The sequence below is a fragment of the Colobus angolensis genome, unplaced genomic scaffold, assembly GCF_000951035.1.
Source record: "Colobus angolensis palliatus isolate OR3802 unplaced genomic scaffold, Cang.pa_1.0 Scaffold80, whole genome shotgun sequence".
Taxonomy (NCBI): Eukaryota; Metazoa; Chordata; class Mammalia; order Primates; family Cercopithecidae; genus Colobus; species Colobus angolensis.
The window spans coordinates 5,629,902-5,655,792 of NW_012121821.1; the positions used below are offsets into that span (position 1 = coordinate 5,629,902).

General features: G+C 42.1%; 1 pseudogene across 1 annotated transcript; it reads left to right on the top strand.

Moving 5' to 3' along the window:
* The first annotated feature begins 14,823 nt into the window (after positions 1-14,823).
* LOC105502664 lies at positions 14,824-15,265 on the top strand (annotated as a pseudogene). The gene has a single exon (XR_001000377.1). The product of XR_001000377.1 is annotated as a 60S ribosomal protein L31 pseudogene (transcript).
* Positions 15,266-25,891: the final 10,626 nt, after the last annotated feature.

Sequence of the window (25,891 nt, forward strand, 5' to 3'; positions counted from 1 at the left end):
GAAAGAAAGAAAGAAAGAAAGAAAGAAAGAAAGAAAGAAAGAAAGAAAGAAAGAAAGAAAGAAAGAAAGAAAGAAAAGGGGGGAAGTGTGAAAGGAAAATAAATCTTGAGATCCCCAAATCACTAAGTTAAAAAGGAAAAGTCAAGCTGGGAACTGCTTAGGGAAAACCTGCCTCCCATTCTACTCAAAGTCATCCTTCTGCTCATTGAGATAAATGCATATCTAATTGCCTCCTTTGGAGAGGATAATCAGAAACTCAAAAGAATGAAACCATTTGTCTCTCACCTACCTATGACCTGGAAGCTCCCTCCCTGCTTGAATTGTCCCACCTTACTGACAGAACCAATGTATATCTTATGTATATATTGGTTGAGGTCCAATGTCTCCCTAAAATGTGTAAAACCAAGCTGTGCCTCAACCACCTTGGGCACATATTGTCAGGACTTCCCGAGGCTGTGTCACAGGCTTGTGTCCTCAACCTTGGCAAAATAAACTTTCTAGAATAACTGAGACCTGTCTCAGATATTCAGTGTTCACACCTTCATCACTCTCTGTAGAGTCTGACTTTCTGGCTTCTAAATCCCATTAGCCTAATGATTGAGATGCTAATCTCAGCTGATGAATATCTTTTTTTTCTTTTCCCCCGCCCCCATGCCATCTTGTCTAGGAACGATGAATACTTTGAATGGCAGCTGCATACAAAGACCCTTCCATTTAAGTGATTTAAGTCCCACTGGTTGCCTGTCTTGAGTTCTAGTAATCAAGGATCCTGGATTCAGTAAAATATTTGGCTGGGGATATTTCCATACTCTTTTTCCTTGCCACTTATTTAACTTCTTTCTCCCATGTACACCCATGTCCCAAATTCAGTCTTAAGTACCTATCCTCCTTCCTTGTTTCCATGTTCTGACTTGTAGTCTTAACTGTGAATCTGCTTATGTTTTTATAATCTTCTCTAGTTTTCAATGATTGTCCCCATCAAAAACCATTAATTAATGATAGATGCTATAAAATTTACTAGAGCAGGAGAAAACATCAGGATGTGGGCCAGGCACAGTGGCCCACACCTGTAATTGCAACACTTTGGGAGGCCAAGGCAGGTGGATCATAAGGTCAGGAGTTCAAGCCAGCCTGGCCAAGATGGTGAAACCCCATCTCCACTAAAAACAGAAAAATTAGCCAGGTGTGGTGGCAGGTGCCTATAATCCCAGCTACTTGGGAGGCTGAGGCAGAGAATCCATTGAACCCAGGAGGTGGAGATTTCAGTGAGCCAAGATCATGCCACTGCACTCCAGCCTGGGCGACAGAGCAAGTATTCATCTTAATTAATTAATTAATTAATTAAAAATAAAAAATCAGAATGTGGATAGTCCCAGATTTGCACATGCAGGTACTAGAGGAGCTATAGCTGGTTAAAAAACAATATAGGCCAGGCACATTGGCCCACGCCTGTAATCCCAGCACTTTGGGAGGCTGAGGTGGGCAGATCACCTGAAGTTGGGAGTTTAAGACCAGCCTGATCAACATGGAGAAACCCCATCTCTACTAAAAGTACAAAATTAGCTGGGCGTGGTGGCGCATGCCTGTAATCCCAGTTACTCGGGAGGCTAAGAGAGGAGAATTGCTTGAACCCAGGAGGCGGAGGTTGTGGTGAGCTGAGATTGCGCCATTGCACTCCAGCCTGGGCAACAAGAGCGAAAATCCATCTCAAAAAATAAATAAATAAATAACATCTGCTGAAGTTATGGCCAAAGATAATGATGATGGCAGCTAACATTTATTAGGCATTTACTCAAAAATAATTTTTAACACTTAAACCAAATCTTAGTATTTACTAAGTGCTTACCATATTCCAAGCAAAACCACACTATAAACTGGGCATTTAATTGTAATATTCATTTTTCAGATGAGGTAACTAAGGCACAGAGAGTCTAAGTATCTTGTCCATGGTCACACAGCTAGCAAATTGGTAGTAGAGCGGAAGTAGGACTAGGTCTGTCTGACACAGGGCCTTGTCTGTTAACCACCCTGCAATTCAGTAATTGCCTCACTGCCCCTGTTGGGTTTTGCCTAAAAAAGCAACTTTTTTTTTTTTTGAACACTTATGCCAAATAAATTCTGAATATTTGAAAACCGACATTATCTTTTGCTTCATAAGTATGCAAACCCCTAGGGTCAGTAAGGATTCTCAATCAGGAAAAAGTCAATACATATAAAAATATATATAGTTATACATATGTCAGAGGCATTTGAACCAGAGCATCTTAATCTTGAATACAGGCTGGGTTAAATAAGGCTGAGACCTACTGGACTGCATTCCCAGATGGTTAGGCATTCTAAGTCACAGAATGAAATAGGAGATCATCACAAGATACAGATCATAAAGACCTTGCTGATGAAATAGATCATGGTAAAGAAGCTGACCAAAACCCACCAAAACCAAGATGGTGATAAAAGTGACCTCTGGTTGTCCTCACTGCTACACTCCTACCAGTGCCACGACAGTTTACAAATGTCATGGCAACATCAGGAAGTTACCCTATATGGTCTAAAAGGGGAGGCATGAATAATCCACCCCTTGTTTAGCATATAATCAAGAAATAACCATAAAAATGGGCAACCAGTAACCCTCGGGGCTGTTCTGTTTGTGGAGCAGTCATTCTTTAATCCTTTATTTTCTTAATAAACTTGCTTTCACTTTACCATATGGATTTGCCTCGAATTCTTTCTTGTGTGAGATCCAAGAACCCTCTCTTGAGCTCTGGATCGGGACCCCTTTCCGGTAACATATACAGAAAAAGTGAAACAGAAGTATGTATTTAACTAAGAAAATTTCTGATAAGCACTATTTCTTTTACTATTATTTAGTAATAAATTCATATTAATAATCAATTATTTATTTTAAATATTAAATTTATTTGTATGTCAGATATGTCAACAAAAAGTGTCAAACTCTATAAAATATTTGAAGATATTTATTCTGAGTAAAATGTGAGTACCAACGGCCCGTGACATGGCCCCAGGAGATCCTGACAACATGTGCCTAAAGTGGTCAGGTTGCAGTGTGGTTTTTATACATCTTAGTGAGACGGTTTGAGCTCAAGAGATCCATCCACCTCAGTTTCTCAAAGTGCTGGGATGACAGGCGTGCCCCACTGCACCTGGCCTCAGGTTTGCTTTATGCCCTTGGCCAAGAGAAGGGGTCCATTCAGTTGGTTAGGGGGCTTAGAAATTTATTTTTGATTTACAGATATTTTATTTTTCTGGCAATTAACATCTGTTTAAAATGAGGTTCCTAATTGCTATCCTGGTAGGCTTACTTTTGAGGAAGAAGCTCAGAATGATGTTCTGGTATATTCCTATTTTCTATTTTTCTTTCCATTCATTCCCTCACATTGCCCCCTCATTTGAGAGTAATTTCAAAATTAATCAAAATTTATCTAAATTCTACGATCAAGTAGCTATTGACAAAAAGAGTCAAACTCTGTAAAATGTTTTTTGGGATTTATTCTGAGCCAAATATGAGTGACCATGGCCTGTAACACAGCTCTCAAGAGCTCCTGAGAATATGTGCCCAAGGTGGTTGGGGTACAGTTTGGTTTTATATATTTTAAGGAGGCATGAGACATCAATCAAATACATTTATGAAATACACTGGTTTGGTTCATAAAGGCAGGACAACTCAAAGCTGGGAGGGCAGTGCTTCCAGTCTATAGGTAAATTTAAACATTTTCTCGTTGACAATTTTTTATGTTTGTCAAAGACCTGGGATGATGGAAGGGAAATGTTCAGGTTAAGATAAAAGATTGTAGAGACCAACGTTCTTTTAAAGTCTTATAGTGGCTGCCCTTAGAGACAATAGATGACAAATGTTTAGTATTCAGATCTTAAAAAGGTGCAAGACTTTTAGTTAATCTCTTCAGGATTGGGAGGGCTTAGAAGAAAAAGATCTAGCTATGTTAATAGAGATTCTTTACAGATGCAGATTTTCCCCCACAAAGGATGGCTTTGCAGGGCCATTTCAAGATATGGCAGAGAAACATGTTTTAGGGTAAAATATTTTGATTTTCTTCCTTGTTATGCCCAAGTCAGATTGGAATGTAAGTCACGATATACATGGTTAAATAAAGCCCATCTGATGAGAATTGATGGTTTGTAGGGCATGATGCCCCCAGACCCCTTAGAGAGGAATTTGGGCAAGATTTGAAAAATTAGAGCTCAGTCCTAGTAGCAATGGAAAAAAGTGCAGTTTCCAGGTCCGAAAATCTGATACCGATCTTCTGGCCTGTGGTAGCACATCCAGTCTAAGGCAAGCTCCCTCCATGATTTATTCATACAATTTAAGGATTCCTGGGAATTGCCATTACTGAGAAGTTAGGAGTTTCTGTTATTTTTTTCTATCTAAAAAATTCCATGGTGGAGTTTTTATCAGGAAGAGATTTTCACTAAAGAATAACACTCAGTTTTAGATGATTTAGATTTAGATTTTAGATGATTTCATTTGTTTAGTAACATGAATCAGCACAAGAATCAGTCTGGACATTGTACAGATAATAAGAAAATGAGCTGTTTTCCCCATATAGGAACATCGTGCCAACAGGACCACAATCTTTTCATGGCTGATACCCAATGGTTGAGCAAAGTGTCTAAAGGCATAGCCTGATTATTTCTAAATTAATATGTAATTTATATTATTTTATGTTTCAAGGACTCTGATGGATTTTTTTTTCAAGTTGTTTTTGATTGATCTATCATTTGAGAAGGACAATTTTAAACACTTCTGGGCTTCTGGCCAACATTTTGACAAGCTGACAACAATTCCAACTTGACTTTGGCATTAGTTTCTAAGCAAGACTTTCCTCGCTCTAACTCTAAATGCACTCTACGTCTCTCACTGCCCTCTGTTGGCTGGAACAGGAGGTGCTGGCTGGGGTGGAATTGCTTTATCGGTAACTTAAGATCTGTTTCTAATGGTAAACGTGCAAGACACTTCACTCATTAAAGGTTACCCTCCAGAATAGTTTGACCTTAAGTATCTTAAATTTAATCTACATTTTAGCAGATGTAAGAATAATTGGCATCCATCCTATATAATGGTATGGTGGTGTGTGAAGACTATAGACTTTGCAGACAGACATTCTGTTACTGTATCATCTTGGGCAAGTGATAAATCATCCCTAACTCTTCCCTTACTCAGCTTACCTGGGTCATTGCAGAAAGGAATGAAACAGTGTTTGCAAAGCACCTTACATAGTTTCTAGGAGAGATATAGTGCTTAATAATTTTGATATTTCTCTTTCTCACTCATGCTCCCTCATGCATCCACACAAATATTTCTAGGTGTATTAACCCATTTTGCATTGCTATAAAGGAATACTTTGAGGCTGGGTAATTCATAAGGAAAAGTGGTTTATTTGGCTCATGTTTCTGAAGTCTGTACAAGCATGCCACCAGCATCTGGCAGGCTTCTGATGAAGTTTCATGAAGCTTTCACTCCCAGCAGAAGGCAGGGGGAACCAGTGTGTCACATGGAAAGAGAAGGAGCAAGAGCAGTGGTACCAGATTCTTCTCAACAACCAGATCTTGCATGAACTAATAGAGTAAGAACTTGCTCATTGCCAGGGACAGGGTACCAAGCCATTCATGAGGGATCCACCCCTATGACCCAAACACCTCCCAGTAGGCCTTACCTCCAACATTGGGGATCACATTTCAACATGAGACTTGAAGGGGACAAATATCCAAAGTATGCCACTAAGGATGAGTCCATAGCAAAACACCTGCAGATGCATTATTTCATCTCACGACAATCTCCCATTCTGGCAAATGAGTAGTAGAAGGCACACTCCACACAACATTGATTCAAAATTTTGTTTGCTCACATCACACTGGTTCTCCTTCATAGAATTATAAACGGTGATATCCTTCTACCACTATCATTATTTCTTCCACCTAACACTCTTTTTCATTTTCCTAGGTGCAAAGAACTGAACGTGTTGCAGTCCATTGAATTGACCCAAAATCGTATGTTGAAATTCTCACTTTTGATGGGATGGTATGAGATGATGGGGCCCTTGGCAAGAATTTAGAATGAAGCCCTCATGAATGGGATTAGTAATCTTCTAAAATGGACCCAAGAGAGCTCTCTCATCTTCTTTCTGCCATGTGAAGACACAAAGAGAAGATGACCATCTAGGAACCAGGAAGCAGGCCCTCACCAAACACAAAGTAAGTCTTCTGGCACCTTGATCTTGAACTTCTCAGTTTCTAGAGCAGTGAGAAACTGGGTTGTTCAAACCACCCAGTTCGCAGTATTCTATTGTGGTGGGCCAAATGGACTAAAACAGTAGAATAAAAAAAAAAATCTTTGTTAACTGCTCATTTTTCATAGGTGGATGCCATTAAATATTGTTTAACATAGATAAAATTAGAAATAGAGGAGATTGGCTGGGCGCAGTGACTCACGCCTGTAATCCCAGCACTTTGGGAGGCCAAGGCGGGTGGAACATGAGGTCAGGAGTTCGAGACCAGCCTGGCCAATATGGTGAAACCCCATCTCTAGTAAAAATACAAAAATTAACCAGATGTGGTGGCAGGCAGCTGTAGTCCCAGCTACTCAGGAGGCTGAGGCAGAAGAATTGCTTGAACCCGGGAGGCAGAGGTTGCAGTGAGCTGAGATTGCGCTATTGAACTCCAGCCTGGACAACAAAGTGAGACTCAGTCTAAAAAAATAAATAAAAAGAAAAGAAAAAAAAAAAGAAATGGAGATTATATAGTGGTAACAATTAGGGAAATAAAAAATAAAGACAGAAATAGTCAAAAGCGGTTACCCAATGGGAGTGGTACTTGAAATGGGTAAAGAGGAAGACAGGGGACTTTTACTTTGATTTTAGACTTTTTGGTATTAATTTTTTTTACATGTGTATATATTGTTTATAATTATCTTTTTAAACTTTCCAATCTTTCCTAAATAGTACAGTTCGGAGATACTTAAGGCTTAATGTCTGTTCCTGAGGAATGGTAAGGTGTTATGTAGGTATATTTGTTAAGGTAGGCTATTGCTATAAGAAATTAACCTCAAAATATATTTTGTCTCAAACACCACAGAAGTCTATTTCTTGGTCTCAGAACAAGGCAGCTCCAAATGAGTGAGATGGGGCTGAAGGAGTGGGAGGAAGAAGAGGGAGGATTGTCTGTTCCACACCATCATTGGGAGTCCCAGGCTGGAAGAGGCTCTGCCATCTTCAGCATGTGGTTAAGGTCACCTGAGAATTAACATCCAGCCAGCACAAGGGGGAGGAAAATGAAGAAGTATGCCTAGGAGAATTGTTGTGGACCAGGCCTGGTAGTGCTGCACATTGCTTCTGCTCATACTGCATTGATTGGAACTCAGTCCATTGGCCACACCTAATTTTACAAGAGAGGCTGAGAAATATGAGCCAGCTGAATACCCAGGAAGAAAAGAACATGAATTTTGGTTAGCAGCTAGCAGTTCTGTTACACGGGATTACAATATATCCTTTTATGATCCCTACTTTGGAGGACCCATAGTCAAGCCTCATAATGCTAGGACAAAACTCCCACTCTAAAGATAGGATGTAAAAGACTCCTTTTGGCACAGCCCCTCAGTCCACCTCTAACTTCAGCTTAAATTGAACAGTTCCCAAGCTCAGTGTCCAGTGACCCACACTTAGTGGCCTTGTAACTCTCAGTTATTCTGCTCTGTGTTTTTTTTCCCTGAAGCCATAGGAGCTCCCTCAGCCCATATGCTGGACAGCCCAAAAGTACAGGGAGAATTAACACCATAGGGACAAACCTCAACCAAAGATGTATTGCATAAGGCAGGTAAGAGCCAGTTTGTTAGAAGCCACATAAATGTTTCTTATGATTAGGCATAACTGAAGCCTGTCAGTAACCATATGAACCTGTGATCAATTAAGCAGCTGACCAATCGTTACCTCCTCCTGCTTGCTCTTGTTACCCAATAAATACAAAGGGCTGTAGACGCTCAGGGGCTGCCTTTGCTCACTAGAAGCAGGGAGCTCTCTTCTTCCCCATGCAAGCCTTTCCTTAAAATAGTTACTTTTGTTTTTTGTTATCGTTTTTATGTTCGTCCCTTCATTCAGTCCTGTAATGATGATCTCAAGCAGTAACAGCAGTAACTGCTGTAATGATGGTCTCAAGTAGTAGTAGTGGCAGTCAGCCACAAGTGGCGCCCGAAGAGGGACTAATGGGAACTATCAGGGACAGTAGACCTGAAGGGACCTGGAGAGGCCTGCAAGGACAAGTAGAGATAAGTAAGAAAGAGATAGGGGATAGGGAAGAGATAGGTAGGGGATACGGAAGAGACAGGTAAGGGATAGGTAGGGACTTGCAGGAAACTAACAGGTGCCGTAGGGACAGACAGGGATAAAGGCTAGCAAAGATTAGCAATATAAGGTCAGTGCCCTAAAGAGGTACAAAAGTAGAGACTAGCAGAGATTTGCAGGGACAGACAGGGTCCCATAGGGACTTGAACGAGGAAGGACTGCTGGAACAGAAAAAATTAAAGCCCAGAAAAAAACTAAAACCAACCAGATGAACTAGAAACCCTATTAAAAGTCTGCCAGCAGCAATATAAGGTCAGTGCTCTAAAAAGGTACTGGTCAGTGTCCTAGGGGTATGAAGAACACAAAGTTTTTGAATCAGGGTAACATGAAGAAGAACTTGGTTATTTCTTCTCTTTTGTTTGGAGTTTGGTATGTACCATCTTTTTATTTCAGGGTTTAAGAAAAAATTTTGCCCCACCTACAGCACCTATCAAAAGTGGTGAACAGGAAAGGGAGGATGAAAATTGGCTTGTACCATCTTTTGTGGCTACAGAAAGGCTAACTTTAGCTTTGGCTTTCGTGGATTGTAAACATGCACTGGCACCTGTGAGATGTACAGAGGACTTGAGAGGTTTTCTTGGAGCTTGTCAGGATGTGGGAACTGAGCTTCGTTGCTCTGCACTATTGACTCAGGCAATGGCTAAGGTGATAACTGACAGATCTAAAAGAAGCCAAGGGTCAAGCCCTAAAGTGGGAAAGTGTTATAAGTGTAGAAAAATTGGATGTTTCAAAAGAGAAGGCCATCAGACCTCTGGCAAAAAGAGATCTTGTAACAACAGTTCCCCTCTTACAAGAAGTGTCAGGACTTTGCCCTCATTGCAATAAAGGAAACCATTGGCTAATCGATGCCACTCAAAATTTCATCAAAATGGCACCCCCCTGTTGGGAAGTGAGAAGGGGGCCTGGACCCGGGAACCTCAAACTAAGAGGACATTCCCTGGACATGTCCAGGCCACAACTCCATCTCAGGGGTTGGTTTCCAAAGGCACATTGATTCCCTCTCCCCAACACCTGGAAACACAGGATTAGCTCTCCTAGAGAACAAATTACGTTAATTGAAAGAAACTCACTAAGATTCACACTGGTATTTAGGGATCTTTGCCAACAAGATACACGGTACCAATTTCAGTAAAAGCTGTCTTAACTTACAGGCCCAGGAGTTATTGATTTTGATTGTGAAGGAGAATTCAGATAGTAGTAATGTCATAAGATCTTTGGGTTTTTGAACTGGGAGAGTGTATTGCTCTGTTGTTGCTTATTCCCTATAAATTATACCCTTCTCTATGCAAGAAGAAGCAAGGAGGTCAGGGATTTGGAAGTACAACTACACGGGAGATTTCTCTCTCACAACCCATAGCATCTCATAGACCCACTTGTGCAGTGTATACTGAAGAAAAGTTTTGTGGGTTTATGGATACGGGAGCAAGAGACTGGTCTCTCATGGTAATAGATCTTGAGGATTGTTTATAAGAAGGATAAGCCCTGATTTGCTTTTTCTGTGTCTTGTTAATCAGAAACAGCCTGTTTTTTGTTATCAATGGAAAGTTTTACCCCATGGCAATTAACCAAAGAGGCAGAGGCTGAGTTGTAGCTTGTAGAACAAATCCTTCAGCAATAGCATGCTGCTGGCTACAGCCACAAAAGACTTTTGCTTCTGTTTCACTAGATTTACTAATGTGGGATCCAAGCTATGCTTGTGTTTTTGCAGGAGATGAACAAACTGTGTGGGTGCCCTCAAGATATGTATGACTATGGAACAGGAGGCTGGAGGGACCCATGGATCCCAACCATGGACCTGGTTCCCCTAGTATGAACCACGAGCCAGCTGAATCTGAATGTGAAGATGGAATGAGGACCGACCAGAGTCACGCTGACATGAACCCCTATAACATGGGGACAGATCAAGAAAACCACACAGGAAGCTGAAAAACTGCTGGAGCACCAGGGTTTCACCTTTTGCTGGAACTCAGAGGTACAGTCGATGCTTAATGGACCAATGCTTTGTGATTGAGCTCCTCTCTACCCTGAATACAGGAGACCCTAATAGGCAGGCAGGAATATCATCGCTCCTATTCAGCATGAAGAAGTTGCAGAAGATGGACCTTCGTCCTTCTGCAACCCTTAGGATTAAAGGTCCTCTTGTGAAAGGGAAGGGGGAAATATGTAAGACGCATTCAAACCAGAGCAACTACATTTTGAGTAAGGCCTAAGAAAAATGAAGCTGGATCACCAACTGGCAATTAAGGGCTACACAGCCTGCAATTGCCTTGCTCAATTAATTTAAAAACAAAAAGGAGGAGATGTTGGAGGCTGCACAAATGTTTCTTATGATTAGGCATAATTGAAGCCTGTCTGTAACAATATGAACCTGTGATCAATTAAGCAGCTGACCAATTGTTGCCTCCTCCTTGCTCTTGTTACCCAATAAATACAAAGGGCTGTAGAAGCTCAGGGGCTGCCTTTGCTCACTAGAAGCAGGGAGCTCTCTTCTTCTCCATGCTAGCCTTTCCTTAAAATAGTTACTTTTGTTTTTTATCATTTCTACTTTCGTCCCTTTGTTCAGTCCTGTAATGATGGTCTCAAGCAGTAACAGTAGTAACTGCTGTAATGATGGTCTCAAGTAGTAACCGTGGGAGTTGGCCACACAGGTTCATCACAGTTTTAGTCATATTAGCCAAAGTGGAAACAACCCAATGCCCATCAGCAGAATAGATACATTCATCATGGTATATTCATAAAATGAAACAGGCAATCAATAGAACAAACTACTGAAATACGCAACAATGTGGATGACTCTCAGAGATATTGAGTGAAAGAAGCCAAATGTAAAAGAATACGTACTGTATGACTTCACTCATACATAGTTCAAAAATAGGTAAAACTACTCGATGATAGAAGTTGGAATAATGATTACTTCCCCATGGGGTTGGGATGCAGACTGAGAAGCAGCAAGAGGAAACCTTTTTAGGTGATGGGAATTTTCAATATCTTGATTTGTGCGGTGATGACATAAGTGTATACACATGCAATAATTCATGAAGTTATTAGGATTGGTGCTTTGGGTATATGTGTATTATCCATCTAGAAACATTAAAAAAATTACTGAGGGTTCTATTCACAAGAAACTTATTAGGTAAGCAAGGAACAGTATTTGTGATACCCACTTCAGGGGGGCCTGAGAACTCAGGATCTTAGTCTTCCTATACTATCTACCTCCGGTGCCTGTCCCACTGACCCTCTGAAGGAGAAGGATCTACAGAGCATGTTCTCAGGACATCTACCCATGAGGCTGGTGGGACTCTTGTGATTGCTACTTGCATTGGAATAATTAGAACAGCCACATGTAAAAAGAATGCAGAAGGACCAGACAGACCTCTTCAAATTTAAGCCTATGACTTAAAATTCAATTTCATGAGCACCGTGGGAGACCTGAGTTTTTAACTGCTGGAGCCAATAGTGAAGATAGATCTGGAAATGTAATTATCTATGGTAAGCACAAACAATCAGAATTTTGGTTGACAACTGGGAGGCCTCCTTTCCTTCCTGCTGTCGTCATCCTAAGTCTACATTGAAATATGTGGTTCCTAAGGTCTTCACTGGTTGGAACCCAGAAATATCTTCTCATGCATTTTATTTGGTTAGCAGTCTTAATTTAAAGCAGCAGGTGAAGACTTTCTCCTATGAAACGTATTCAAAGCCTCTTCTAAATGACTTCCTCCAAAATACAGACCCATCTGTTTGTTAAACACTTCATTTAAACTTAATGCCTATTTCTCCCTAAAAATGTCAGACTGAGGATTTCTGGGTCAGTATTTTACACAAGACTCAATAGAGTCACAAGTCCTGATACTTCATTATATCCTAATGGAAAAACGTATCAGGAATAATAGATTGTTAGTTGCCTCACTTTTTTCTTGAAATTAAATGGGCATAGCTTTAAAAAACTCAAATAAGAGAATTATAGAGTTGGTTTTTCCTGTTTGTTTTTAACTTACCTCTCTTCTGCCTTTAACTCTGGACAATAATGACTCTAGGGTAAGCTGCCTGAGCGCAGTATTAACTTCCAGTTGGATCTTCATTTTTTATTTTGAGACAGAGTCTTGCTCTGTCACCCAAGCTGGAGTGCTGTGGTGCGATCTTGGCTCACTGCAACCCCCCTGCAACCTCCCGAGTTTAACCAATTCTGAGCAATTTTCCTGCCTCAGCCTCCAGAGTCACTGGGATTACAGGTGCCTACTACTGTGCCCAGCAAATTTTTGTATTTTTAGTAGAGGCAGGGTTTCACCTTGTTGGCCAGACTGGTCTTGAACTCCTGACCTTAAGTGATTTGCTTGCCTCCGCCTCCCAAAGTGCTGAGATTACAGGCATGAGCCACCACGCCTGACCTGGTTCTTGTACAAAATCTGCATTTTAACATTTTAGCAAGAGTCAATATCTGCATTCTTAATAATCTGCCTTTTGATAAACCAGGTAGCTAGATTGAAGGCCCTGAAGCAGGACAATGAGTCTGACTCCCACATTTTTTCTGATTTTTTTTTTTAATGGTAGAAACACATAACATTAAATTTACCATCTTAACCATTTTTAAGTGTACAGTTCAGTAGTGTTAACTATATTCACATTGTTATGCAACAGATCTCTGGAATGTTTTCATCTTGCAACACAGAAACTCTATACCCATTAGACACAAATTCCCCCTCCCTGCCTCCAGCCATTGGTAACCACCTTTCTACTTTCTGTTTCTATTATTTTGACTACTTTGTTTTGTTTTGAGACAGTCTCGCTGTCACCCAGGCTGGAGTGCGATGGTGTGATCTTGGCTCACTGCAACCTCCAACTCCCGGGTTGAAGTGATTCTCCTGTCTCAGCCTCCCAAGTAGCTGGGATTATAGGCACGACCCACTGTGCCTGGCCTTGATTTTGACTGCTTTGGATACTTCATGAGTGGAATCATATAATATTTGTCTTTTTGTGACTAGTTTATTTTGCTTAGCCTATGTCCTCAAGCTTTGTCTATGTCCCCACACTTTCTTTTTCACCACTCTTTGAATGGTGGAAAACTGTTGAGTGACCTGGGTTCATTTCCCTCTGCCGGAGGCATGAACTAGGAATGGTTTTAATGTTGCACAAAGTTGAACTTTTCACAATTGGAAGCATTTTGTGGCTTTTTCTATCTGTTGTGAGTGATTGGTAAAAATTTCTTTGAAAATCTTCCATGCTAAGTCACCTCATTCATGCTCTAGAATGAAAAACTAGGGGGACTTGAATTTGTTCAGTTATGGAAGGCCCAGAATAGGCTTGATCATCCCTTGATTATAGGAACTCTCTCAGTGTACCTTTGAAATGAGGTAGATTGTATTTTACAAAAATGGCTGCAATAGTATTTCTAGCCCTGCATGTTCTTCTTAACCCTGCCACTTCCCCATGAACACTTGGAATTACATCCCCTTTCCTTGAACCTGGGCAGGCATTTGTACATGCCTCAGTGAACAGAATGTAGTATGAATGCATTACTTCCAAGGATGGGTCATAAAAGATAATATAACTTCTATCTGATTCCCTCTCTATCTCTCTCGGACATGCACCTTTAGAGTCCTGAGCCACCTTGTAGGAAGTCCGCTATCCCAAAGTCAGACTGCTGGAGAGATCACATGCAAAGACTACATAGAAGTGGAGTTGTCCAAGGAGACAGTTGTTCCAGCCCCCAGCTGATTGAGTATTCCTAACCTGGCAGCAGACATGTGAGTAAGCAAGCCTTCAGATGATGCCAGCCCCAACCACTGTCTGACTGTAACTGCATGAAAAAAGCTGAGCAAGAACTACCTAGCTGAGCCCTGTCAACCCCCACAACCATGAGAGATAATAATGACCACTGTTGTTTAAGCCACTAGTTTTTAGGGTGGCTTCCTAGGCAGCAATAGATAATGAAAACAGAGCGCTAGTCATCCACTTATCCTAAAGAAGGTTAGATGACTTACGTTTCATAAAACCTTGTTGTATTAGTCTGTCTTCCCACTGCTGATAAAGACATACTCAAGGTTGGGTAATTTACAAAGAGGTTTAATGGGTCCACAGTTCCACGTGGCTGGGGAGTCCTCACAATCATGGCAGGAAGGCAAAAGGCACGTCTTACATGGCAGCAGGCAAAAAGATAATGAGACTCAAGCAAAAGGGGTTTCCCCTTATAAAACCATCAGCTCTCATGAGATTTATTCATTACCACAAGAACAGTATGGGGGAAACTGCCCCTATGATTCAAATATCTCCCACTGGGTCCCCCCTGCCCACCCTCCCCAACACATGGAAATTACGGGAGCTATGAGATGAGATTTGGGTGGGGACACAGCCAATCCATATCACTTGTAAAAAATCCCATTTGTTAACTAAGATATACACTACCACCTTAAAGCAACAACACAGAACCACCAGCCTTCAAGAGTATAAACTCCGCTTTCCTTTCCAACTTGGACCCGGCAGAATGGCTCCCGCAAAGAAGGGTGGTGAGAAGAAAAAGGGCCGTTCTGCCATCAACGAGGTGGTGACCCGAGAATACACCATCAACATTCACAAGCGCATCCATGGAGTGGGCTTCAAGAAGCGTGCCCCTCGGGCACTCAAAGAGATTCGGAAATTTGCCATGAAGGAGATGGGAACTCCAGATGTGCGCATCGATACCAGGGTCAACAAAGCTGTCTGGGCCAAAGGAATAAGGAATGTCCCATACCGAATCCGTGTGCGGCTGTCCAGAAAACGTAATGAGGATGAAGATTCACCAAATAAGCTCTATACTTTGGTTACCTATGTACCTGTTACCACTTTCAAAAATCTACAGACAGTCAATGTGGATGAGAACTAATCGCTGATCGTCAAATACATCAAATAAAGTTACAAAATTGAAAAAAAAAAAAAGAGTATAAACTCCAATGATCTGCTCCCAACCCCAATCAAAGATTGATATGAATTGGCTGTGACCCCACCCAAATCTCATCTTGAATTGTAGTTCCCATAATCCCCACATGTGGGAGGGACCAGGTGGAGATAATTGAATCATAAGGGTGATTTCTCACATCCTGTTCTCATAATAGTGAGTTCTCACGAAACCTGATGGTTTTATAAGGGGCTTCCCCCTTCACTGGACACTCATTCTTCTTGCTGCTGCCATGTAAAGAAGGACATGTTTGCTCCCGCTTCTGCCATGATTGTAAGTTTCCCAGCCATGCTGAACTCTGAGTCAATTAAACCTCTTTCCTTTATAAATTACCCAGTCTCAGGTATTTCTTCATACCAGTGTGGGAAGGGACTAATATAAAGGTCTTATTAAGTGAGGTGATCTCACTGGAGAAGTGTTTGAATGACCTGTACTCCTCTGGATTTTCTAGAAGTATTCTTTGATTTAACGACAATTTTAGAAAGTTTCCGTTTTGAGCCATATTTCCTTGGTCTGTGATAGAATTGCTCTCGGTGAGTTGGGCTGTAGGTTATGCTGCAGGGTTCGTGCTACAAGACAGCTTTAGGAAAGCTCTGTTGCATTTGCTACGGGATATTCTTACAAACATCATTGAGGACACTGTTTACCACATCCGTCAATGTCCCAGATATAAAATTCCATATTAGAAATTTCTTTTAGAGCTAAGTTCCAATAAAAGCTTGAGAAACTAAGGTGGGGAGTGGTGCTCATGCCTGTAATCCCAGCATGTTGGGAGGCCAAGGCAGGTGGATCCCCTGAGGTCAGGAGTTTGAGACCAGCCTGGCCAACATGGGCAAAACCCCATCTCTACTAAAAATATGAAAATTAGTCAGGAGTGGTGGTGAGTGTCTGTAATCCCTACTCGAGAGGCTGAGGCAGGAGGATCACTTGAACCCAAGAGGCAGAAGTTGCAATGAGCCAAGATTGCGCCACTGTACTATAACCTGGGCAAGAGAGCAAGATTCTGTCTCAAAAAGAGAAAAAAAAAACAAAAAAACTTGAGAACTAGAATGTTTTGCCTTTTGCCTTTGTAGTCAAGAGAATTACGATTAGCCTTCACTCACATCCAACTCCGTGGCTCAGCTTCAAAAATTATATGGAGCCCCATTGCTTGTATATCTCATTTTATTCCATTCACTCGCTTTTTTTTCCCTAATGTATGTTTCTCATAATCCTGGCTTTATTATTTATATTTTATGTTTGATCAAATGTATTATTTTCAGCTTTTTCAAATCCCTTGTAGAAGAGAACATAATACTAATTTTTTTTTAAAGGACAGAATCTCACTGAGATCCAGGCTGGATTGCAGTGGTGCAATCACAGCTCGCCACAGTCTCGACGTCTTGAGCTCAAGCAATCCTCCCACCTCAGCCTCCCACATAGCTGGGACCACAGGCAAGTGCCACCATGCCCAGCTAATCTTTTGATTTTCTGTACAGATGGGGTCTCCCTATGTTGCCCAGGCTGTCCTTGAACTCCTGGGCTCATGTGATCTTCCCATCATGAGCCATCATGCCTGGCCCATAATAATCATAAAGAGAGATTGATGAAGATATGAATAAGTAAATTACCCTTGTGAGACCTCAGCAAATTATAGGCCTCCCATAGGTCTGGTTTAATGATTGAAATGTGGATTAAGGCTGGGTGCCATGGCTCACGCCTGTAATCCCAGCACTTTGGGAGGCCAAGGCGGGTGGATCACCTGAGGTCAGGAGTTCAAGACCAGCCTGGCCAACATGACGAAATCCCATCTCTACTAAAAATACAAAAAATTTGCTGGACATTATGGCAGGGGCCTGTAATCCCAACTACTCAGGAGGCTAAGGCAGGAAAATCACTTGAACCCAGGAGGCGGAGCATGCAGTGAGCCAAGATTGTGCCACTGCACTCTATTCTGGGCAGCAACAAGAGCAAAACTCCATCTCAAAAAAAAAAAAAAAAAAAATGGATTAAGCATCTACTTTGAACCAGGCATTATATTAGAGAGAGTCACAGCTGAAAAGATTTTTTTTTTAATGCACAATTTTTGCTCTCAGGGAAACAGAATATCTGAGGGTGGTCCAGAAATTTAGCACTCAGTAGCAGCAGGTAATGATTTCAAATAGTGACATCTTTGAGGTCCCATAGACGTCATAAAACCAGATTTCCTTTTTTTTTCTTTTTTGAGACAGAGTCTCGCTCTGTCGCCCAGGCTGGAGTGCAGCGGCCGGATCTCAGTTCACTGCAAGCTCCGCCTCCCGGGTTCCCGCCATTCTCCTGCCTCAGCCTCCCGAGTAGCTGGGACTACAGGCGCCCGCCACCTCACCCGGCTAGTTTTTTGTATTTTTAGTAGAGACGGGGTTTCACCGTGTTAGCCAGGATGGTCTCGATCTCCTGACCTCATGATCCGCCCGTCTCGGCCTCCCAAAGTGCTGGGATTACAGGCTTGAGCCACCGCGCCCTGCCCAAAACCAGATCTCTTAATCTGTCTCATAAATAAGCTGAAGGAAGGAAGTGGGGAGCAGATATTAGATGAATATGATCTTTAGGTTCCTGGCCAGAAACTTCCAGAGGCTACCATCTCAAAAATTCCTCCCAGTTTCAGAGAAATTGTTTAAATTGTCCCTTTGACCTGGATCACCCCTTCTATGCTGACCAAGTTGTTTATCCTCTGTGAGGCGAACACTTGTAACTCCCTGGTTTGTGACCTGGCTGCTAGGTTCTACTTGCATACTGATTCTTTGATTCCTACACAGGTCTTCTATAGTCTTCTTTTGTATCAATTAGGTAAACTTTTACGCCTGTCTCTTAGGACGCACCAAGGTGTCCTCCAAACTTGGGAATTCTCAGATTCTCCTCTTGCCAATGGTGACAATAAATCTAATCTTCCTTGTTAACCATAAGCCTTGGCGTTCTGGCCCATGTCATTATTGCTGACAGTGTTTCTGTGAAAGTTTCTACTATCCTTCAGGTTCTGTTCTCTTGTCTTTTAAAGTTCTTCCTATTACTTAAGATATTTTGCCCTTTTTCTAAGAGAGTTTTCCTTACCCACTCTGCAACATTCCTGGAAAGTGTGTTTATTAATTCCATTATTCTAGAATCTAGATTCCAAAGCAGATGCTTGATTTGCTAATGTAAATATTCATAAATGCTTTGTAATTAAATTTAAAAATCCCTATTGGCTTCTCTAAACGCTGGGTTCCAGGCACTCATAACAAAAATGCAAATAAGCCTGCCCTTCCGTAGGCCCTTGTCTATGGAGTTTTAATAAACTATAGTACTCTCAGCTAAATTTACATAGGTCTACATTACTTTTTAAAAATATTAATATGCTGTCTTCCATCAACCTAATAAGAGATATGTGACCTCTGTTAATTTCCCTGGCAAATCATTTGTCAAAAAGTGTGACTATTCTTCCTGGCAAATAATCGTCATGGCTGTCATTTTTCTAAATGTAACATAACAAGAGAAAGCATTTCCTCTTCTCATATAGGAAAATCATTTAGAGGTGACTTTAGCAACTGTTCTTTGACACACCCACATCATCTGCCACTGAGCATTCTGTGCTCAGTGATTGCTCGAAGTGATTGCTCGAATTGCAGAATAAAACCACATTCAGGTGATGATGGCCCCATGACTTCAACACACCTCAAAGGCTGAGGATACCCCTCTCTAATATGGTACCTTTCATCTGCTCTAGCCTTTCAGTAATACCATCTATCCTCCCTTCCCCTAACATTTTGTCAAATTAATATCCACCATTAAGAACTATCTAAATGACTTTCGCTGCTGTTCTGAAGGATACAGTTCAAAAACATAATTTGCATCTTCTTGTCCTCCCAGTTGGTTGTATTAAGAAAATCTTAGAGCAAAACCTCCATGCTGTGCTTCTACAGAGAATAATTAGGTCTATCCCGTAACCAAAGCAGATTTTATATACAACTCACTGCATTTCTTTAATCGGAACACGCTTTTTCATAGAAACTGGTTCCACATCTGCTTTTTCCCCTGTATCTGTAAGCGCCCCTATTACCTCAGCAACAGGCCATTACCCATAGAAGCCCTAAGTCATTAGAGAAAGCCTGCAGGAAATCTCTGGGCAAAGAGCAATACGTGTTAATTGCTACTGAGCACTAAGAAAATATATTCAAGTGGGAAACATCTAGTTATTTTTCTTATGCAAACATAATTACCCATGATAAAACTGAGATGACTGGCACTGGGGTTCCTCAAGATCTTAAAAAAAATATTGACTTCATGGCCTCCTCTATCAGCCAGAACACTTTGTATTGCAAGTGACAGAAAATCCATCGTTTTTTTTTAGACAGGGTCTCACTTTGTCACCCAGGCTGGAGTACAGTGGCACAATCTCGGCTCACTGCAACCTCCATCTCCTGGGTTCAAGCAATTCTTATGCCCCAGCCTCTTGAGTAGCTGGGATTACAGGCACCTGCCATCATCATGCCTGGCTAATTTTTGTGTTTTTAGTAGAGACGGGGTTTCACCATGTTGGCCAGGCTGGTCCCGAACTCCTGACCTCAAGCAATCCGCCCCCCTCAGCCTCCCAAAGTAATGGGATTACAGGCATGAGCTACTGTGCCCAGCCAGAAAATCCATCTTTAAATGATTTAAATAACAAAGGCAAATTTTTGACTCATGAAACTCACAGGCTAAGAGCGAGAACTGGTTCTAAAAAGAGGCTTGAGCCTACAGTACAAACCATGTCACCAAGGGCCAGATTTCTCTCTCTCTCCACTCGGTGTTGGCTTCATCCTCCATTTCCACACCACAGCCCTTGGGTGGTTCTAGAATTTTCTTAATAACAAAATGGCTGCAGCAGTTCCAGCACATTCCATCACAGCACACCATCCAGCCAGATGCACGTAGTTTCTGAAGAACTGAGAGGCTTTTCTAGAAGCTCAAGCAGACATTTCCTTGAGCTTCATCAGCTGTATTGAACATGACCATCCCTAAACTAATAACTGGTACCTAGGAAATGAGGTTGGAGCTGAGGGTAGTTGTCCCCAAAGAAAATCAAGATAAGGAATGAATTTGGGGCAGTGGAAACAATGTCTATCAAATCTTCCTACCCTGTGTACATTAACCCTGTTTTCCATAATTTCCTGCTCTACCTGAGAACCCTTGCTCATCTAAACTGATATAATTTTGCTGTTTTTAACTCAGCGGGTCACTTTCACTAGGTCATCTCATCTACTGCCAAGGCCTTAAATACCATCCATGTGACGAGGCCTTTTAAAGAAGTCCTTTCAGTCCAGACTTTTCTCCTGAATGTAAAAAAAGATGTTCTCAACTGTCGACTAGATACCAACATTTGTTTTTCTCAAAAGCATTTCAAACTATTGTGGGGTTTTGTTTTCTTTTTGCGATAGAGTCTCACTCTTGCTGGAGTGCAGCGGCATGACTTTGGCTCACTGCAGCCTCAGCCTCCTGGGCTCAAGTGATCCTCCCACCTCAGCCTCCCGAGTAGCTGGGACTACAGGTGTGTGCCACCATGCCAGCTTAATTTTTGTATTTTTTTGGTTGAGACAGGGTTTCACCATGTTTTCTAGGCTGGCCTTGAACTCCTGGGCTCAAACAATCTGCCTGCCTTAGCCTCCCCAAGTGTTGGGATTACAGGTGTCAGCCACCATATCCAGCCACCAAACTATTGTTTTTTAAAAAGAATCCTTATCTCTTAAAGGTAGATGGTAAAATCTTTACAGAAGAAATGATAATGACAGTTGGGATTTGCTTCAGAATATTTCAGTGGAAGGAGAGGGAGTGGTGTCAGTATGGCTGAACCTTTAGATAAATTGTTGAAGCTGAAGGTAAGTATATATGATGTTATTATACTGTTCTTTGCACTTTTGTGTATATTTGACACTTTTCATAAGAAACCTTTTTAAAGGCACTTTGAACTCAACATGTTTGTGAAAGTTAAGGTATAGATTCAGCCTGACACAGTGGCTCACACCTATAATCCCAGCAGTTTGGGAGGCCGAGGCACGTGGATTACCTGAGGTCAGGAGTCGGAGACCAGCCTGGCCAATGTGGCGAAACCTCATCTCTACTAAAAATAACACGAATTAGCTGGGCATGTTGGCAGGTGCCTGTAATTCTAGTAACTTGGGAGGCTGAGGCAGGAGAATTGCCTGAACCCAGGATGGGGAGGCTGCAGTGAGCCAAGATCATGCCACTGTACTCCAGCCTGGGCAACAAAAGCAAAATCCCATCTCAAAAAAAAAAAAAAAAGATAGAGATTCAGCCACATGAAAAGAGACCTCAAATAATACTACACAGTTTTAGAGGAGAAAAGATCTTTTTCTCTCATGTAAAAGTCTAGTATAGCACTCCCCAGGGTCAGGGGCCCAAGTTCCTTCTATCTTGTTGCTCCACTATTCCTTTGGTCTTCATAGTCCCACATCACTCAATATCACATTTTGACCAGCAAGAAGGAAAAGACAAAGTGGGTATGCCACTCTTTTTTTTTCTTTTCTTTTCTTTTCTTTTTTTTTTTCTCAGAGATGGAGTTTCACTCTTGCTGCCCAGGCTGGAGTGCAATGGTGCGATCTCGGCTCACCACAACCTCTGCCTGCCGGGTTCAAGCAATTCTCCTGCCTCAGCCTCCCAAATAGTTGGGACTACAGGTGCACACCATCATGCCCAGCTAATTTTTGTATTTTTAGTAGAGACGGGGTTTCACCATGTTGGCCAGAATGGTCTCGATCTCTTGACCTCGTGATCTGCCCACCTCAGCCTCCCAACGCGCCCAGCCTGCCATTGTTTTTAGAGCACAACCCAGAAGTTGCAAACATCACTTCCACTCAGATCCTATTGCCTAGAATTTAATCATGTGAGTAATCTAGCTGCAAGGAAGGCTGGGAAATATAGTTTTTCTAGGTAGACACATGCCAAGCTAAAGACTTCTAATACTAGGAAAAGAAGGGATATTGAGAGGCAACTAATAGTCTCCGGCCTATTCTGCCCTTTTAGTCACCCAAATATCCATGTGTACCTTCTTTCCACACATTTATTTCCTCTCTTGGGTCAGAAACTGTCAAACCATCCAGTGTTTGCATCGAGCTCAAAGTTCAGTCTCTGGTTAATTCTGTCCTCTTTCTAATGTCTGTATGCAATTCCTCATGTAACTGGTAGCCTGTAAACTAAAACATGAGTTACCTGCCTCACACCTTACTTTTATAAATTGTGGAGTAGAAATGGGATCGCTAATTTTTTTAAAAAAAATTCTTTGAAAAAGAGAAGAATGGGAAACACATAGCAGCCTCAGGTTCATAGCATCATCAAACCCCACAGAGCAGTGATCACAAAGACTTCCTGCCCTGGTAGCAGAGGAAGCCCCTAGATAATCCTACCTGGCATTTGTTCTTCCTGCCCCCTGGGCAGTGGTAAATGGGGGAAGCTGAGACTTCTCTTGTGAATCTTTGTCCTTTCCTTTCCATGGCCCCAAGTTTGTCCTATGGGAAGTTCCTTTTCTCCATTCCTCTCTATGGCTGCATCTGAAGTATGCTTTGTAGAATATACTGTACTTGGGGCTGCCCAGTTTTCAAAAGAGGCTTGTGTGGTGCAGGTTTGGGGGCCTTCATGCAACTAATCACACAGCCAAAGGTTTCCCCTAAACATTTAAAAAACTTTTTAAAATTTTTTATTTTTGTGGGTACATAGGTATACTACACGTTTCTTAAGTCAGAAGACTGATCTTTTATGGAAAAGGCATGGAAACAGATTCTCTGAAGGAATAGTCCTGCCAATGCCTCGATTTTAGGCCAGTGAGATCCATTTTAGACTTCTGACCTGCAGAACTGTAATACGTTTGTGTGTGTTAAGCTATTAGGTAGCTGGGCGCAGTGGCTCATGCCTGTAATCCCAATACTTTGGGAGGCCAAGGCAGGTGGATAGCTTGAGCTCAGGAGTTGGAAATCAGCCTTAGCAACATAGTAGAAGCCCGTCTCTACCAAAAATATAAAAAATAAGCTGGGCATAGTAGCATGCACTTGTGGTCCCAGCTACTAGGGAGGCTGAGGCAGGAGTATCACTTGAACCTGGGAAGCAGTGGTTGCAGTGAGCCAAGATTGCACCACTACACTCCAGCCTGAGCAACACAGACCCCATCTCAAAAAAAAAAAAAAGCCATTTGGCTTAGTAATTTGTTACAGCAGTTATAGGAAACTGATACAAGAGCTTTCTATTAGTTAACACATGGATGTTAACTAACCAAACCCGTAGAAGGATACTACCAAACCCGTAGAAGGAGGTGAGTTGGAGAGGTGAGAAGAGGCATGTTTGTGACAGCTCTGCCCTGGCTCATTTTTTTTTTTTTTTTGAGGCTGGGTCTTGCACTGTCTCCCAGGCTGAGTGCAGTGGTGCGATCACAGCTCACTGCAGCCTCAACTTCCTGTGTTCAAGCACTTCTCCCACCTCAGCTTCCTGAGTAGCAAGGACCACATGTGTACACCACCATGCCCAGCTAATTTTTTAATTATATTTGTAGAGATGGGATCTCATTATGTTGCTCAGACTGGTCTAGAACTCCTAGGCTCAAACGATCTTCCTCCTCAGCCTCCCAAACTGTTGGGATTATAGGTGTGAGCCACCATGGCTCTTTGAGCACACCTTCTTTTGCCATATAGAGACAAGCACAATAAGTCCAGCAGTAACAACCTCCTACCAGGTATAATTTGGACAGGCCCGGACTCTGGACTCCTCACTGCATCTATTTATTTTTCTCCACTTTTAGATCTCTGGCGTCTGTGTGTGTGTGTGTGTGTGTGTGTGTGTGTGTGTGTGTGTGTTTTGAGACAGGGTCTCGCTCTGTCACCCAGGCTGGAGTGCAGTAGCATGACCATAGTTTACCAAATCCTGTATCTCCCAGGCTCAAGTGATTCTCCTATCTCAGCTTCCCGAGTAGCTGAGACTACATGTGTGTGCTACCACGCCCAACTAAATTTTTTTTTTAAAGACAATGTCTCGCTATGTTGCCAGGGCTGGTCTTAAACTCCTGGGCTCAAGCAATCCTCCTGCCTTGGCCTCCCAGGGTGCTGGGATTACAGGTATGACCTACTGTGCCCAGCCTGATTCCTGGTTTTTAAATTCCTGAAACAACTCTCTAATTTCTAACTTTATTTTTTTTAAGAGATGAGTGTCATGTTGTTGCACAGGCTGGAGTGCAGTGCCACTACCACATGCACTGCAGCCTCAAACTGCTGGGCTCAGTAGATACTCCTACCTCAGCCTCCGAAGTAGCTGGGACTACAGGTGTACCACTGCACCTGACTTTTTTTCTTTTCTTTTCTTTTTTTTTTTTTTTTTTTTGGAGACAGGGTCTTGTTATGTTGCCCAGGCTGATTTGGAACTCCTGGCCTCAATCTATCCTCCCACCTCGGCCTCCCAAAGCACTGGAATTATAGGTGTGAGCCACCATAATATCTGCCGATGCCACTTGCCCTCAGGTTGCAAAGATCCAGATTTCTCTTCTGCTCACTCAGCTTAGCTCTCCATATAGCTGTGTTTGGCATGTTCCCTTGATTTCTGTGACATTTACAGCTTCAGGCAACAGACCTTCTGCCTCACCATCCTTGGTGCTACAGAACTCCCACCAGCCTGGCTGGTCCTTAGGACTAAAGGAAGCAGAAATTCAGGGGAAAATGATGCACTGATTGGGGGATTGTGTTACCAAGGATTTAGCAGGAAAACACACACAGATTTGACCCATGAAATATCCAAAAAGCACATAAACAACTGTAAAAGTCTGTGACAACTAAAAATTGTAATATGCTGCTCAAGCCTTATAAAACATAAATAAATGCCTATCTGCATAGATTTCCTAAGACTGACTGTACTATAAAGATTATAGTCAGGCCGGGCACAGTGGCTCATGCCTATAATCCCAGCATTTTGGGGGGCTGAGATGGGAGGATTGCTTGAGCACAGGAATTCAAGCCCAGCCTGGGCAGTATGGCGAAACCCCATTTCTACAAAAATTAGCTGGGTGTGGTGTTGAGCCTGTAGTTCCAGCTACTTGGGAGGCTGAGGCAGGAGGATCACTTGAGCCCAAGAAGTTGAGGCTACAGTGAGCCATGATCACACCACTGCACTCAAGCCTGAGTGACAGCGTGAGATCCTGTCTCAAAAAAAAAAAGAATGCAGTCATTGGGAGGCTGAGGCAGGAGGATTGCTTGAGACCAGGAGTTGAAGACCAAACTGGGCAATGTGATGAGACTCCATCTCTACAAATACATTAAAAAATTAGCTGCACATGGTGTCACATACCTGTAGTCCCACCTGTAGTATGGTGTCACATACTTTGAGGTGGGAGGATCACCTAAACCCAGGAGATTGAAGCTGCAATGAGCCATGATCACGCCATTACACTGCAGCTTAGGCAACAGAGCAAGACCCTATCTCAAAAAAAAAAAAAAAAGATGGATATAATCAGCCCATTACTGGATATAATCAACATTACTAAGTCATAAATTTGACTTAAGCAAATATGTGAAGTACATAAATATTAATTACTAGTTAGACATTCAATTAATGCTTTGCTGGTGGCTTTCTTGTA